The sequence below is a fragment of the Oncorhynchus tshawytscha genome, linkage group LG19, assembly GCF_018296145.1.
Source record: "Oncorhynchus tshawytscha isolate Ot180627B linkage group LG19, Otsh_v2.0, whole genome shotgun sequence".
Taxonomy (NCBI): domain Eukaryota; kingdom Metazoa; phylum Chordata; class Actinopteri; order Salmoniformes; family Salmonidae; genus Oncorhynchus; species Oncorhynchus tshawytscha.
In genome coordinates, this window is record NC_056447.1 from 37878331 (window position 1) to 37894353 (window position 16023).

Here is a 16023-nt window from a genome sequence, read left to right on the forward strand (position 1 = left end):
AACACTAGGAACCCCTGGAGAAAGCAGAGGAGTCCTGCAGGCTTGCTTGCTGCTCAACGTCTGAGAGCATATTCACTGAAAATAAAATATTGTGCTAGTTCTACTTTTAACAGATTAGGCAAATATAAACTTTTGAATATTTCCAGCATGAGGTATATTTATGCATAATATATTGAACTTTTTGTGTTTCACAAACACTAATATATTAAGTCCAACATAAAAACATGGCTTAGATCCAATTATATTGATTCCAAACTCTTATTAAACATTACGTTTACTTAATCTTTCTAATTATTTACTTTCAGTGATCGTGTCTTAATTTTAACAATGTTTTATGCATTTGACCATTTGCCACATTAGCAGACAACCCACATTAGCAGACAACCCACATTAGCAGACAACCCACATTAGTAGACAACCCACATTAGCAGACTTTATTGGTATAATCACTGAACATCAATTTGCTTGACAGTTTTGATATCCATTCATCATGATCCATTACACCTCAGGACAACAAGATGCTTAATACTAAAATATCATTTTATTTCTTCAATCATGCATACAACATTGTCTAACAGTATCAAAGTCGATATTTTGAATGTCTCAGAATCGTAATAAACAGAGCCACGTGGCAAGCATTGAGGTATAAAATGGGCCGCCTATATCCGGGTTGCATCCGGTTTACACGTCCCAACTTCACATGCACACTAGCAGTCAGTGTGCACAGGGAGCAGCGATGTCATCACACCATCCAAAAACACGACAGACATTGGATGAATACAAAATAATATATTGGGCTGCGATTAATGGAAAAAAATAGGCCTCAGCAAAAACTATTAAAAAAATTCAGTGGATGTTTTGTGGGAGGGGCCTCTGGGTTTAGTGGTCCTGTGGGGGAGGGGTGGGAGGGGCTACTGAACTTTCTTGCAGTTCTTCTGTACCTTATTGAATTTGTGTGTGTGTGGGGGGGGAGGGGCACGGTCTGAAGGAGGTAGGGAGGGAGGGAATAACGGTAAAGGTTTAGCATCCTGCTCTTTTCTCTTTTGTTTGTTTAATTTCATGACTGAGTGTGTACGGGGGACAGAGGGTTAATGTGACTTCCTTGTTTTTTTTGTGCCCCTCTGTCAATATAAATTAAATAAACTAAAAGTTCAAAAAAATGCTTGTCTCAAGACAGATAAGGACTTGTAAAATCTATTCATAAGTAAGGTTATGAAAGATCTGACAATTTAGAAGTTGTGCATTTAATTATTTACTTTTATTTTAAATGTTGCTCTGAATCCATATAATAATGTAATGACTAATTCCATTACTTTGGCATTGCTATTTATTTGGAATAAAACACCCCAAAATTCCTTATACCCTTGAGACTGAACTGTAATTGGACTAATTAATCCAAGTTTTGATCATTTTAATAGAGAATCAGAGCTACAGTAATGCCCTCACATGTCTCCTGATCACATGACTTCTTCCAGTAAATCATGTGACTTTGGCTTCCACCACTTGGCCCAACTGTAAGTGTAACGGTGTTGACAACAGTGATCCAATCGCTCTCATTGGAGAATGACGTGGCTGACTTTTCTGTGCCAATCTTTCTTTAACCCCTAACTGCTAATTGCTTTCTATTTCCGATTACAGCAAACATGATTTAGTTTATTTTCAATTTAACTGATGTCTGATCACATCAGTGCTTCTGGTCATGTGTTGGAGTCCCCTTGTCTCTCCCCCTCTTATTTTCCTTCAATGTGCTGCTGCTTTGCTAAGTGGTGCCAGAGCAGCTCCAGGAATCTGCTCTAAATGTTAGTTCAGAGTCTTCTCTGGTTCCAAATAGCCTAGCAGCAGAGCTGGGCTTATGCTGAGAGGAACCCTGAGCAGGAAGAGGAAGGGAACGCGGGGCGCGGCAGGCAGCACACCCAACAGATAGCACGACGGTAAGAGACTGACAAACAAATGAACGGGAAAGGAAAGAGACAGAAAACCACCTCCCGTGAAGCTGAAGAAGAAGTGCTTGTCGCATCTCCCTGACAGAAGGTGAGGAATGGGAGAAGGGAAGAAGGGATCCGGAGGAAGAGAGAAGAGCAGAGGAGCACCCCCCATCAGAGGAGAAGAAAGAGGTGAAGGCCGAGGATGGAGGCTCAGTGCCCGAGAACTCCCACAAGTGCTGTGGCTGTCACTTCCCCCTACTCATCGCCCTGCTGCAGTTGCTGCTGAGTGTGGCCATCACAGCCGTGGCCTTCCCCATGGTCACAATCAGCCCCTCGCTCCTGGCCAGGGAGACCCCAGACTTGGCTGGCATCCTTGTAAGCATGGACCTGCCTCGTCCGTCTGTATGCATGTTCACTCAATATGGCATAGTGCCACTGTTGTAGCTGCATGGGCCTATGCCTTATCTTTCTCTGGTCCCCATGTCCATCTGACCTCACTACATGACTGCATGGATCCTCATCGTCTAACAAATCAAATTTTATTTGTCACACGCTTCGTAAACAGCAGGTATAGACTAACAGTGAAATGCTTGCTTACGGGCCCTTCCCAACAATGAAGAGAGAAATAAAAGAGAAATAATAGAAAAGTAATCACACTTCATAATAAATACGCAATTAGTAACAATAACTTGGATATATCTATGGGGTGACTAGTACCTAGTTGATGTGCAGGGGTACGAGGTAATTGAGGTTGATATGTACATATAACTAGGAATAAAGTGACTAGGCAATAGGATATATAATAAACAGTAGCAGCAGTGTATGTGATGAGTCAAAAACGTTAGTGCAAAAAAGGTCAATGCAGATCGTCCGGGTAGTTATTTGGTAAACAAACTATTTAGCAATATTATGGCTTGGTGTAGAAGCTGTTCAGGGTCCTGTTGTTCCAGACTTGGTGCATCGGTATTGCTTGCCGTGCGGTAGCAGAGAGAACAGTCTATGACTTGGATGGCTCGAGTCTGAACATTTTTAGGGCTGTCCTCTGACACCGCCCGGTGTAGAAGTTCTGGATGGCAGGGATCTCGACCTCAGTGATGTACTGGGCCGTCAACATTACCCTCTGTAACGCCTTGTGGTCGGTCGGGTGCCAAGCAGTTGCCATACCAAGAGGTGATGCAGCCAGTCAATATGCTCTCAATTGTGCAGCTGTAGAACATTTTGAGGATCTGAGGGCCCATGCCAAATCTTTTCAGCCTGCTGAGGGGAAAGAGGCGTTGTCGTATGTTGGTGTGTGTGGACCATGATAGATCCTTAGTGATGTGGACACAGAGGAACTTAAAGCTCTAGAGCCTCTCCACTACAGCCCTGTCGATGTGGAGAGGGGCCTGCTCGGCCCTCCTTTTCCTGTAGTTCACGATCAGCGCCTTTGTCTTGCTGACGTTGAGGGAGAGGTTGTTGTCCTGGCACCACACTGCCAGATCTCTGACCTCCCTATAGGCTGTCTCATCGTCGTCGGTGATCAGGTCTACCACTGTCAATGCAACCTTGTGTATCTACATGCATAGACACTCATTTTGGCCACTACGGTTGCTGCCTCTGTCCAGCCTCACCTCACTGCTTGACTGTATGTCATGGACACCTGTCCTGATCCTCTAACTACTGTGCCTCCCATGCAATTCACCTACAATAGATGCATGGACACTGGTTGTACCGCCTCATCCCCTGGAATGAAGCCAAATTGACTTCTCTTCTACCTTCACTGCATGCATGGCCTAATGATGTATATAAACACATCTGTATGACTAGCACACAGACATATGTACATATCTCCTCATCTCCATATATGTCTCAACACATTTGCATGGCCCTCTTGTACATTACTAATCGCTACCTCTTCAGTTTGTACGCCGTATGTCCTTCTGCATAGACTAGTCACTTTGTCCCTGTTGTATTTCCACCTTGCCCTGACTGCATGTACACGTACACCTCCTTATCAGTCGAGTCTCATCTCTCTATTCACACGTCACCTTACATGATCTCCATCTAAAGTCAAAATTAGGTTTATCATGCTTTACTGCCTTTTCTATAGCTGTTAGAATCTCAGTGTTTAAAAGGGAACGTTCCCCTCAGTCTCATTGAACACATTGGGTGACATCCTAAATGTAAACTTTTTGACTACTAGCAATTAGCTTGATGTTATTTTCACATTTGCTCCCTCACTCGCTGACTGTTGATTAGATCTCGTAGAAGCAGTATACTGGCTTAAAGGGCTGTAACAAGTTTCAAACTTTCCCCCAACTGTAATCATGGCAAGACTTTGGCCTTGTAAAAGTAAAAGTACTTGGCTTGCAGAGAAAACAACAAGTCTAGAATGGCAGTCAGCGTTGTGGCTCTTAGCCTCTTACCTCAATCCTACAGTTAGCTAATGTCTTCAGATAAATAAAGCAAATAATACTGAAAACAATAGACGGTAACACTTTACCTTGTTGCAACATTGTATCAACATGTCGTCAGGATTTCCACTGAAGTTCTGCTTAGGAGTAATACAAGTTACATAAGATACAGCATTTCTATATTGAATTTGGAATATTCTCATGCTACAACAAATAATATTTGACTCTATAGAAACTACAATAATGAACGCTTTCAGCCCCAAGGCTATAGAGGCCTACTAATGATAACACAGGGGTCTGACTATGTGTTTTTCTCTACTATCTATAGCATTGACTTTCTAGTGGTGAACATGAGCATTTCTTTAACAAAATCATGTTGTCCATGTGAGATACTTCACAGTTGCATCTCTGTACAGGAGAAAAACATGTCGTTTTCTCTCAGCTTCCCATATACCCTAATTACAGTGTGTACAGATGTGTGCAATCGGAAGTCTTAGTACACACAGGGAACATCCATTCTGAGTTTTACGGCCCGGTGAAAAACACTGAGTTCACCAAGATCCTTCAAGAGAATTCTGATTCCTCACCTCTTAAAATAATTCAATTACATGCTGCATGTTAGTCACAAGACTCTAATATGCTCTGAGAGAGGGTGTGTGTCATTGCAAGAGAGGAGGAAAACTGTTTTGCCATAGCAGTAAGAATGTTATCAGCTGATAAGCTGATGCTGAAAGTGCAGAATATTAATAGTGAACTTGGGATGAACAGCTTGAAGAGGGTTGAAGAGGCCCCTCTCAGCAGCAAATAAGATAAGAGGTTTGCGTGTGTGTGGCTTAGAGCACCATGGCAACACTTGGTGTTGATCAGATCTGAATAAATTCAGTTTCCCAATAACACATATGCCATTCAGAAAATAAAAAAGCAGTGATCATGTACCGGTAACTATTTACTTAAAGCATGCAGGAATAATGCATAATAATGCAATGTAAGACTTTCGTGAGCATGCATGACCCCTTATGTCTTGCCACTGAGCAAGGCTGTTAACCCACTGTTCCCCGGGCGCCGAAGACGTGGATGTTGTTTAAGGCAGCCCTCCGCACCTCTCTGATTGAGGGGTTGGGTTAAATGCAGAAGACACATTTCAGTTGAATGCATTCAGTTGTACAACTGACTCGATTTCCCCCTTTCCCTTTCCTTAAAGCAGTCTTTGTATTTTTAAAGCAAACATTAAAGTATACAAGTATATTTTGCAAAGCATATCATTTAGAGAATGACCCTCACTAAATACATTTTCCGCTGTGTTCTATGTTATTCTAGTTGTGTGTGGCCTCATTGCTGGGCTTCCTCCTCTACTCCATTACATACCTATCAGATGAGAGTACGTCCATGCAACTCATCGCCAAGGTGAGACCCACATGCCATGGCTGCGGGAAGATCATTTGGGGTGGGGGTGCTGTCGATATACAATACCAGTCAAACGTTTGGACACACCTACTCATTCAAGGGTTTTTCTTTATGTTTACTATTCTCTGCATCGTAGAATAATAGTGAAGACATCAAAACTATACATTAACACACGTGGAATCATGTAGTAACCAAAAAAAGTTACTGACAGCATCACCATTAAAGCAAACCCACACCATCACACCTCCTCCTCCATGCTTCACAGCGTGAATCAGGCCTTCATGGTCGATTTGCTGCAAAGAAACTACTACTGAAGCACACCAATAATAAGAAGAGAGTTGCTTGGGCCAAGAAACACGAGCAATGGATATTAGACTGGTGGAAATCTGTCCATTGGTCTGATGAGTCCAAATTTGAGATTTTTGGTTCCAATCGCTGTGTCTTTGTGAGATGCATAGTAGGTGAACAGATGATCTCTGCATGTGTGGTTCCCACCGTGAAGCATGTTGGAGGTAGTGTGATGGTGCTTTGCTGGTGACACTGTCAGTGATTTATTTAGAATTCAAGGCACACTTAACCAGTATGGCAACCACAGCATGCTGCAGCGATACGCCATCCCATCTGGTTTACGCTTAGTGGGACTATCATTTGTTTTTCAACAGGACAATGACCCAACAAACCTCCAGGCTGTGTAAGGGCTGTTTGACCAAGAAGGAGGGTGATGGAGTGTTGCATCAGATGACCTGGACTCCACAATCACCAGACCTCAACCCAACTGAGATGGTTTGGGATGAGTTGGACCGCAGAGTGAAGGAAAAGCAGCCAACAAGGGCTCAGCATATCTGGGAACTTCTTCAAGACTGTTGGAAAAGCATTCCTCGTGAAGCTGGTTGAGAGAATGCTAAGAGTGTGCAAAGCTGTCATCAAAGCAAAGGGTGGCTAATTTGAAGAGTTTGAAATCTAAAATATATTTTAATTTGTTTAACACTTCTTTGGTTACTACATGATTCCATATGTGTTATTTCATAGTGTTGATGTCTTCACTGTTATTTTACAATGTACAAAATAGTAAAAATAAAGAAAAAACATTGAATGAGTAGGTGTGTCCACACCTTCGACTGGTACTGTATATATTTTTCCTATTTATCAGCACCCCTACTTCCTACGGCAATACCACATGCCCTCTGACAATTTCCTGTCCAACTGAGCGGAGACCAAGATGAACTGGTCACTCTAATGGGATGATTAGTACTATTTATAGACCAGAATACCATTCACTAGTAAATGCACCCCCTCCCCCATTCAAATCAACCATACAAAGGTTGTACTTAGTCAGTTGGATCTGATTTAAAGTAATGTGTAGGGCCAATATACTACAGCACAGAAAACATTGATTGTCACTTTGACATACTGTACGAAGACCTGGTTTCAAATACTATTTATAATCTTTTGAATACTTGCTTTAGCCTGGCTAGAGTTCCAATATGGACAGGGTTTGCACTTTTGCAACTGTTCTTTTAGCTCCATTGCAACAGGCAAGCTCAATGTATCTCAGATAAAGTATTTGAATTTATTTCAAATATGATTTGAACCCATGTCTGATTGTAGGTTTGTATGGTTGAACCATGAAGGTGATACTGTATGTATAGGGCCATACAGAGAAATGCAGAACACAACATGTCTATTGGCAAGGCTCTGTAGGAAGCCTATGGGTAGATGAGCACAGTTATTGGACATGACTTGATCATTTTAGTTAATTGGCCATACAATGTAGGCAATTGGATTTTCCAACCAATTAATAATACATTGAATATATAATGCGAAAAACTCTCAAAGTGACACAGTGAGTTCACTAAAAACAAGAGACGGGGACAAAAAAGGACAACTAGACAGGTCACTGGCACAGAGACCACAGCTGACGCTACAAGGACAAGAAAACAGCTATAACGAACTGAATGCCTTCCTAAAGAGGAGGGTTTTTATGCACATTCTAAAGGAGCCCAGAGTCTATGGTGCCTTCACGTGGTCCAGGAGAGCATTTCAGAGGCGCGGGGGCGGTCAAGCAGAAAGCCCAATCCCCCATGGAGCAGAGCTTGTTCCTGGAGATGTGGAGGAGTAGGCTATCATGCAATCTGAGGCTGCGGTGAGATTATGGGATAGCAGCAGTTATTTGAGGTATTTGTAATTATTAAGGATCCCCATTAGTTCCCGCCAAGGCAGCAGCTACTCTTCCTGGGGTCTAGCAACATTAAGGCAGTTCTAAATAATTAAACATTTTACATTAAATTTCATAAAACTTTTCACAACACATTGTGTTCCCTCAGGCCACTAATCTACTATCACATATCTACAATACAACATACATGTGTACGTGTGTGTAGAGTGCATGTCTTATCATGTTTATGTGTCTCTTCACAGTCCCTGCTGTTCCATAAGGTGTATTTTTATGTTTAAAAAAAATTGCATCAGTTACCTGATGTGGAATAAAGTTCCATGTAGCCATGGGTCTATGGAGTACTGTACCCTCCCATAGTCTGTTCTTAATTTGGGGATTGTGAAGAGACCTTTGGTGGCATGTCTTGTGGGGTGTGCATGGGTGTCCAAGCTGTGTGCTAGTAGTTTATACAGACACCTCAGTGCATGCAGCATGTCAACACTTCTTATGGTGGGGCATTGCCATGGATGGACTGGAATGTCAGCAGGAGGGTTTTGAATTCAATTCTGAGTGAGACTGGGAGGCAGTGCAGAGATGCCAGAATGGGGAGCATCGTCCAAATATAACATTTTCACAGATTGACTTCCTCCACCCAAAATGTATGTAGAAGTAGTCCTATAACGTGTAGAAACTGAACAATACATTCAAAAAGTAATACAATCTACATTCCGTGGTGTAAATGTATGCAACAAAAGATTGTCGCCATTTTCATGTCTTCCTAAAGTTCCTAGCCTAACATAACACGTGAGTACAGCTATATAAAAGGCTTTGTGAAGTGCTTCTAGCACGCTTTGGTTCAGCACAGTACAATACATCTCATGATGTACTTTAATTCTCCATATTTCACAGTTGTTTTAAATAAACATAAACACCATTTCAAATGAAGCAAGCATCAAACATGACATAATGCTATTAGCGGCGTGTACAGGAAAACAAATACTGAGCGAATCAGGGCTGTTACGTAACCTGTGGATTTAGATGAAGGGCTAGTGTTATTGGGATTGTACACTCCAATTACATAAACCACGCAAAGCCTCTCACACATTATCAAGCTGTATTTTTAGACATCATTTACATAATGTGTACATACCCACACAACATGTGGATAAGGGTACAGTGGATGGGAGCTGCAGGGGATTCTCACATGGACGCTACTTTCAGCAGTCAGTCCTCCATTAAAGGGATACTTCCAACTGGAACGTTTTGTGTGAAAATAAATGCAATTATTTTGAAAATAACTCCCAATAACATCAAAGGGGGTCATTTTCTTTGTATCTTTTTGACATGTAAAATATTGACGTTTTAAAATATATACACACTGGTATGGTTCTGCTGGACATAATGAACAAGGTTATAAAGTGGTGAAGTGCCACTTTAAGACAGCCCTGCTACGTCTCTCAGGGTCAGGTTCTACCTCTGGCCGACAGCCAAGACCTGCAGGGATTTATTGGCCGCTGTGCGAGGAGATAATTGTTAGCAGACAAACCCATTTGGATATGGCTAGAGTGGGCATACCTTGTTCACTAAGGCTGTGTTTACACAGCCACCCTAAAAATCCAAATCAGATGTTGTTCTCCATATCCCAATTTCTTTTCGGTCTACACTTTTACACGTGACCCACATCAAATTTGCGCATTCACACGGATGTAGCATCTGAAGTAGCACACGGATGGAATGCTCATTTTTAGTCATGGTTCCTGTAAATATTGGGGTGGTTGTCATGGAAACGGTAGGTCATGAGCAAAGCAAAATAATGATCATATGAATCATCAGGTTTGTTTCAGGATTCAGATCCACATATAGAGGTGGTATAAATCGAAAGTCAAAAGAACATATTCCATGTGTTTTTCTGCTGTTTACACATAAGGGAAAAGACAACTGGAGTTGTATGTCTTTACTCAGCTTACTGTAACACATTCAATTACTGATTGGTGTGACTTTTACACAGGCAGCCCAATTCGGATATTTTGCCAATTATTTGCATATCTGATACCCATCTAATATTTTCCCTAATGTGTAAACAGTAAAAAAAACAACACATGGTATCTAATCTTTTGACTTTTGAATTCCACATAAATCAGAAGTAAAAAGATCAGATTCCATTACATTTTTTTGCTGTCATTCAGTCATTTAAATGTATTACAGTAAGTAGCGTAAAGACATAAAACTCCAGTTGTCTTAGTATAGACAACTAGAGTCATGTTTAATAGGCTCCAACACTGAAAATGCTTTGAAACAGTGTTGTCTTTCGTAGTCTGTCCTCTATTTCAAGTAATTTCCTTGCATGCCTGCAGAACATGGCCCTGCTGTTGTCCTTCAGGATTAATAATGACCTCCCTCTAAAAATGTATCCCCGGTCCTGGAATCCCCACTATGCTTAGATATTCTATGCTATACTAAACTAGCTCACCTCTTCTCCTCTCCCCCTCCAGCTGCTGTACTTTATCCTGTGCGCCATGGGCCTGGTCCTCTCATCCCTGGTCATGGCCTTCTTTGGCCACCACTACACCCAGACCAACGGCTTCAGCTGCCTGGAGGTGGGCGACGACTCCGTGTGCACCCTGAACCACCACGACCCTATTCCCAGGACCTTCCCCTACGCTGAGGTCAGCAACTGCGGAGAGGTCACTGGCACCCTGAAGCTGTAGTATGTGCCTTGGGGGCCTTCGTCATATGGAAGCACCACCATCAAGTGTTCTTCGTGGAGCTGCAGATGGGCTCGCCCTCCTTCCAGCACTAGTAGATGGTCTGATGGGAGTTGTAGGAAGAAGAGGCCCATGATGATGTCATGATGAGGAGTTAGCCCATGATGATGCCAATATTGAGGGTAGAGTATTGAGAGATCAGCCAATCAGAATCTTCACTCATTCTTCTCGAATGGACAGATGTATTACACAAAACCTTTTGGTGTTTGCATAAGTGTGTGTAAGTTGTTCTCAATCATATTAACATGTTGGGGTCGTTGACATTTTCTATAATGGCTTTTTGAATGACTTTTATATACTGTGTAGATAACTTTGTACTTGTAGTTGCCAATGCTACATGAGATATTTCTAATAGATGAAGAAAAGACACCAAACTACCAAAGGGGTACTTGGATGGACAGCTGGACCGTGCCATCCGAAGAGGGAAATTCTGTCTACATGGCTCATTGGCTAATTCAGCAGGAGAGTGTCCCACTCCCTTCAATAGTGAAGACAGTATGCAAAATTAGTTGTCTCAAGTTGAGAGAGATTTGCCTTTTGATTTTGACATCTTTTGTGATTCATAAATCACACAACACAACCGGAGGCTAGAGCAGAATGAGAAAGAGAAACGTGATGCATTAGCGTTAACTAGTGGTGGGTGGTAATATGGTATTTACTGTACAATGCAGATACTATGGTCAACTCTTTGTACATACTACATGAAGAGAAGGGTTTGAAAACTGAGAAATCTGATTAATCTTCAATAGATACCTTATTACTGGGGATTTAAGTGGTGAGCTTTTAAGTAATGTACAAGTACATTAAGGAAAAAACGACTGCCAATGTCCATTTTCTATGCTTTTTAGCTTTTATTCACATTTACTTTGAATAAATGGTGTTGACTTAAGTCCTTGAATCAGTTTTATTATGTATGTCACATGCAATCCTACTTCTACTGTTTAATCCAATTCTGAAATACTGTTGATTAAAAATATATGAATGAATGCGGTTTGCCTTCGAGCTACAGTATCCCACCTAGCTATCACTGAAGACAACAGACAGCTTGAGGGAAGCATAATAACTATCTGAGCTGGAGTCTTTTCATTCCATTCCTGGAAGGGATACGGGATCTGTGTCTCTCACCATACCCCTCCAAGGGAAAAGCATGACACCACCAGACATTTTGAACTGCAAAAATACACTTCAGCAGCATGTTATCAGATTAAGTGAGAAAGTTAAAAGGCATTAGAAGGCCTGGGCCTTGTTCATTAGACACCAAACAGATGAAGAAAATACTTAAACTGGGAGGGACAACAAGGGGTGTGCCCTAATGAAAACAGCCCTGATGTTTGTGGTGTTTCTGATTGGCCTGAGGGTGTATGATCTACCATGTGACCATACCACCTCATCATCCCCACAGCATGACACAGGAAGTAACATGCAGCCCATCACGAGGGAAGTGTATTTATACAACTGGCAGTAAAGAGTCCTTTCCCTCCCACAAAATTAGTTTTTCTTCCTCTGAAAACACAAACACCTGCTTGAAATGGTCATAGTTCTGTGAAGGGTAAAAACATATCTGATCTGGTGTCCTGTGAATATCTTCAGAGCCTTGAGAGGGAAAATGACTGTAGGAGATCAATGAGGTGATCAATTACTTTATTGGATCAACCTTCACTTACAGTGGGAGCAGAACACTTTCAAGTAACTCTAAAATTAAATGAAAACAAGCTAAATCACCAATGTGTGATACACTTCTGTTATTGAGACGCTTCACTTCAGTAATGGCCACATGCACCTGGCATAACTGCAACTGTCAAAAGAACGCGTCAACATTATTTGAAAATACTTGTTTTTCTTTTGTCACACTGCAACACAAAAACACCTTTGTTTGTCACACTGCAACACAAAAACACCTTTGTTTGTCACACCGCAACACAAAAACACCTTTGTTTGTCACACCGCAACACAAAAACACCTTTGTTTGTCACACTGCAACACAAAAACACCTGTCACACTGCAACACAAAAACACCTGTCACACTGCAACACAAAAACACCTGTCACACTGCAACACAAAAACACCTGTCACACTGCAACACAAAAACACCTGTCACACTGCAACACAAAAACACTGTCACACTGCAACACAAAAACACCTTTGTTTGTCACACTGCAACACAAAAACACCTGTCACACTGCAACACAAAAACACCTTAGTTTGTCACACTGCAACACAAAAACACCTTAGTTTGTCACACTGCAACACAAAAACACCTTTGTTTGTCACACTGCAACACTTAGTTTGTCAAAAACACCTTTGTTTGTCACACTGCAACACAAAAACACCTTTGTTTGTCACACTGCAACACAAAAACACCTTTGTTTGTCACACTGCAACACAAAAACACCTTAGTTTGTCACACTGCAACACAAAAACACCTTAGTTTGTCACACTGCAACACAAAAACACCTTAGTTTGTCACACTGCAACACAAAAACACCTTAGTTTGTCACACTGCAACACAAAAACACCTTAGTTTGTCACACTGCAACATCTAAAACATATGCTTCCAACAACCATTCAATAAACCCAACATACAAACATTAGTGTGTCTGAGTCCCAGAGGGGTTTATGGCATAATGTCCTGTTTATTGTCCTACTAACATTGGGTGGGTTCGAGTTCACCCTGACAGAACAACATGTGACTTTGGGCGGGGACTGCCAGTGTCAAGAGACTCAAAGATGGCCGGTGTCCAATTGTGTCTAAGCTCACGTGCACACATCGTGTTGTTCTCATGCACAAAACATGTAGAATGTTCACTGTAGAACGGACAACGGAAACACAGTGTACCTGGCTCAATCCACTACTAGTGAACCGAGTCATAGTCATATGAGAGACTAAGAATTCTAAGAGTCATTCCAGCCAGTTCCTCAGAATCACAAGTGTACAGTATGAGACATTGACCTGGAAGTGGTTACTCATAACATTACATCAGTATGTTCTCAGACTATGAGCAGCACTAGACAGTGGGAAGACCGGTGCAGCACCTTACACACTACAGTTCTAGCTACTGTACAATACAGCAGTCCACTGGCAGGACATGCCCAACAGAAGCATGTACAAAACAGTACATTAACTATGGTGGTATCTGCCCTACCATTATAATTGTATGAGCAATATTTTTGAGAATATATGACTAAAATTGTCCCCAGTTGCTTACATAATTGAAATAAAATAAAAAACAAAGCAGTGGATGTTTATGACTGTGCTATACAGTAGACAGATTCAGGGGTGGCAAGCCCCATCACTCCCTCCTAGCCTTCCCTCCCCTCCTTCCCCTCACCTCATAGTCGGAGCATTTCAGATATGCTGGACTTTCCCCTTCCTGCCTTGCTCAGTGACAGCTGTGGGTTATTATGACACCACGTGCAGCTCATTTTAACAGCTGTCTCACAGAGGCGGCATGAGCCAACACAGCCCCGCCAGAGTCAACACTAACAAAACATAACCGGGCCTTTCTGAACGTGAGCCCTGTCCTGTTTTTTTTAGCATACAATATAGCTCAGTAAGTGTATTATTTATTTGACAGGTTATTTTGGTCATTTTTATTTTGTTATAACGCGACTGTATTCCTGCTGACCCAAAGTCAACATCAGGTATCTAATGTGTCTTAACTAGCTGTTCTTATCCAGTTAATTAGACGGAAGAAGCAGAATAGTTGCAGTGTGATCAGGGCTAATTAAAGCATGATGTTTACTGTGAGCGTTGATCAATTGCAGATAACCGCAGGATCTGACCATGAGGTGGATCGTGACACTGTAATGCCACTGAGCCAGTGGTGCTGTTAGGGGGGCTAAAGGTCCCATTCTGGGGTCATGATCCGTGTGTGTGTGGGTGTGTAGGTGGCCCACAACAGTAGGACAAACATGAATTTCAACCCCAAAACAACAATTATTCAACCCCAAGACGGCTGACTAAATACACAGAGACAGTGATCAACTCAAGGCAGAAACATCCAGTCTCATCTTATCATAGATTTATTACAATATAGCATCTGATCAACATAAAACACACTATCTGTTGACAGAAAAGTGTCAAAGGGCATTCCCCTCTGAAGTGCACACATACTCCCATACTGTCATGTGATTGTGGAAGATAAAAACCTTTACAGACATACACATTTTATACACAGATATTAAATTGAATTCCATGTGACTGAGTTACAAGAGTTAAAAACGACAACAGAAAATCGCTTGACCAATTGGCAACAAATTTGGTATATAGCAACTATGAACGTCTTTAAACACAATATTTTCCAAGACTCTAGCTCAAACAACATGGCCACTATAAGCCAATGAGCTTGCATGATTGTTTTTACAGGAAACTCTACAAGTTAGCTACACCCAGATCCCTGAGCGTGTGCCAAATTTCATCACTGAGTCAAACAGATCAAGAGGTATAAATCAAGTGCCCCTGACAGTGCCACTTTGTGGTTGATCTAAATGTGCTTGCATATGTTGAGTTTTGACAGTGTTTGGAACATGTGTATGAAGTTGGTACAATACACATATCTGTATCTGATTTATATGCATTTATGTGCCAGGTCACACCCACTTAAATGTTTATTGGTCAGTAGCTGCCATGTTGTTTGAGTTGCAATCCTGGAAATTATTGCTTTGAGAGAACTTGGTACATAGATACCATGTATCAAGTTTCATGCAGATCGGTCATTCGATGCCAGATGAGTAGCGTTTTAAATGTTTATCAAAGAATTGGAAATGGTGGAAAATCCATAATGGAAAACCTTATGCGTCATTGAAGCAAATGTGTTCCTTGTGAGGAGAGGCACCTATGTACCACATTTCATGACTCTAGCTCAAACGGGGTAAGGGACATTACCTTTCAAAGTTTGCATCTTCAATCGCTTGTTATAACGCCACCATGAGGCCAATTGACATGGCATTGCTTGAGAGGGTGTGGGGCCCATGGGCCTTTACCATCACGTCAAAATGCACCCTCTTAGGCCTTACAGGAATGTGCGTATTCATTTTCCTTGGCGGAAGAAGATGTATAATAATGAACGGCAACAAATACAATAGGGCTTCTCACAGCTTCACTGCTTGAACCCCTAACGAACCATAGAGAATGACCATTACAGTATGAGATGAGTTGATGCCTATGTCCCAAATAGCAATCTATTCTCCATCTATTGCCCTACTTTTGACCAGGGCCCAGAAGCACCTACTTGAGCCCTCTGGGCCCTGGTCAAAAGTAAGGCACTACATAGGAAACAGGGTGCCACACCACGATTACAGTATGATCAAACATCTCTATCAACATGAGTGAGTTATTAAGACTATCTACTGTATTGGACACAAGCACATGATTTTCAAAA

At 41.7% G+C, this 16023-nt stretch overlaps 1 pseudogene; it reads left to right on the top strand.

Moving 5' to 3' along the window:
• Window positions 1–1749: 1749 nt before the first annotated feature.
• LOC112218720 lies at window positions 1750–11531 on the top strand (annotated as a pseudogene).
• The last annotated feature ends 4492 nt before the right edge of the window (window positions 11532–16023 follow it).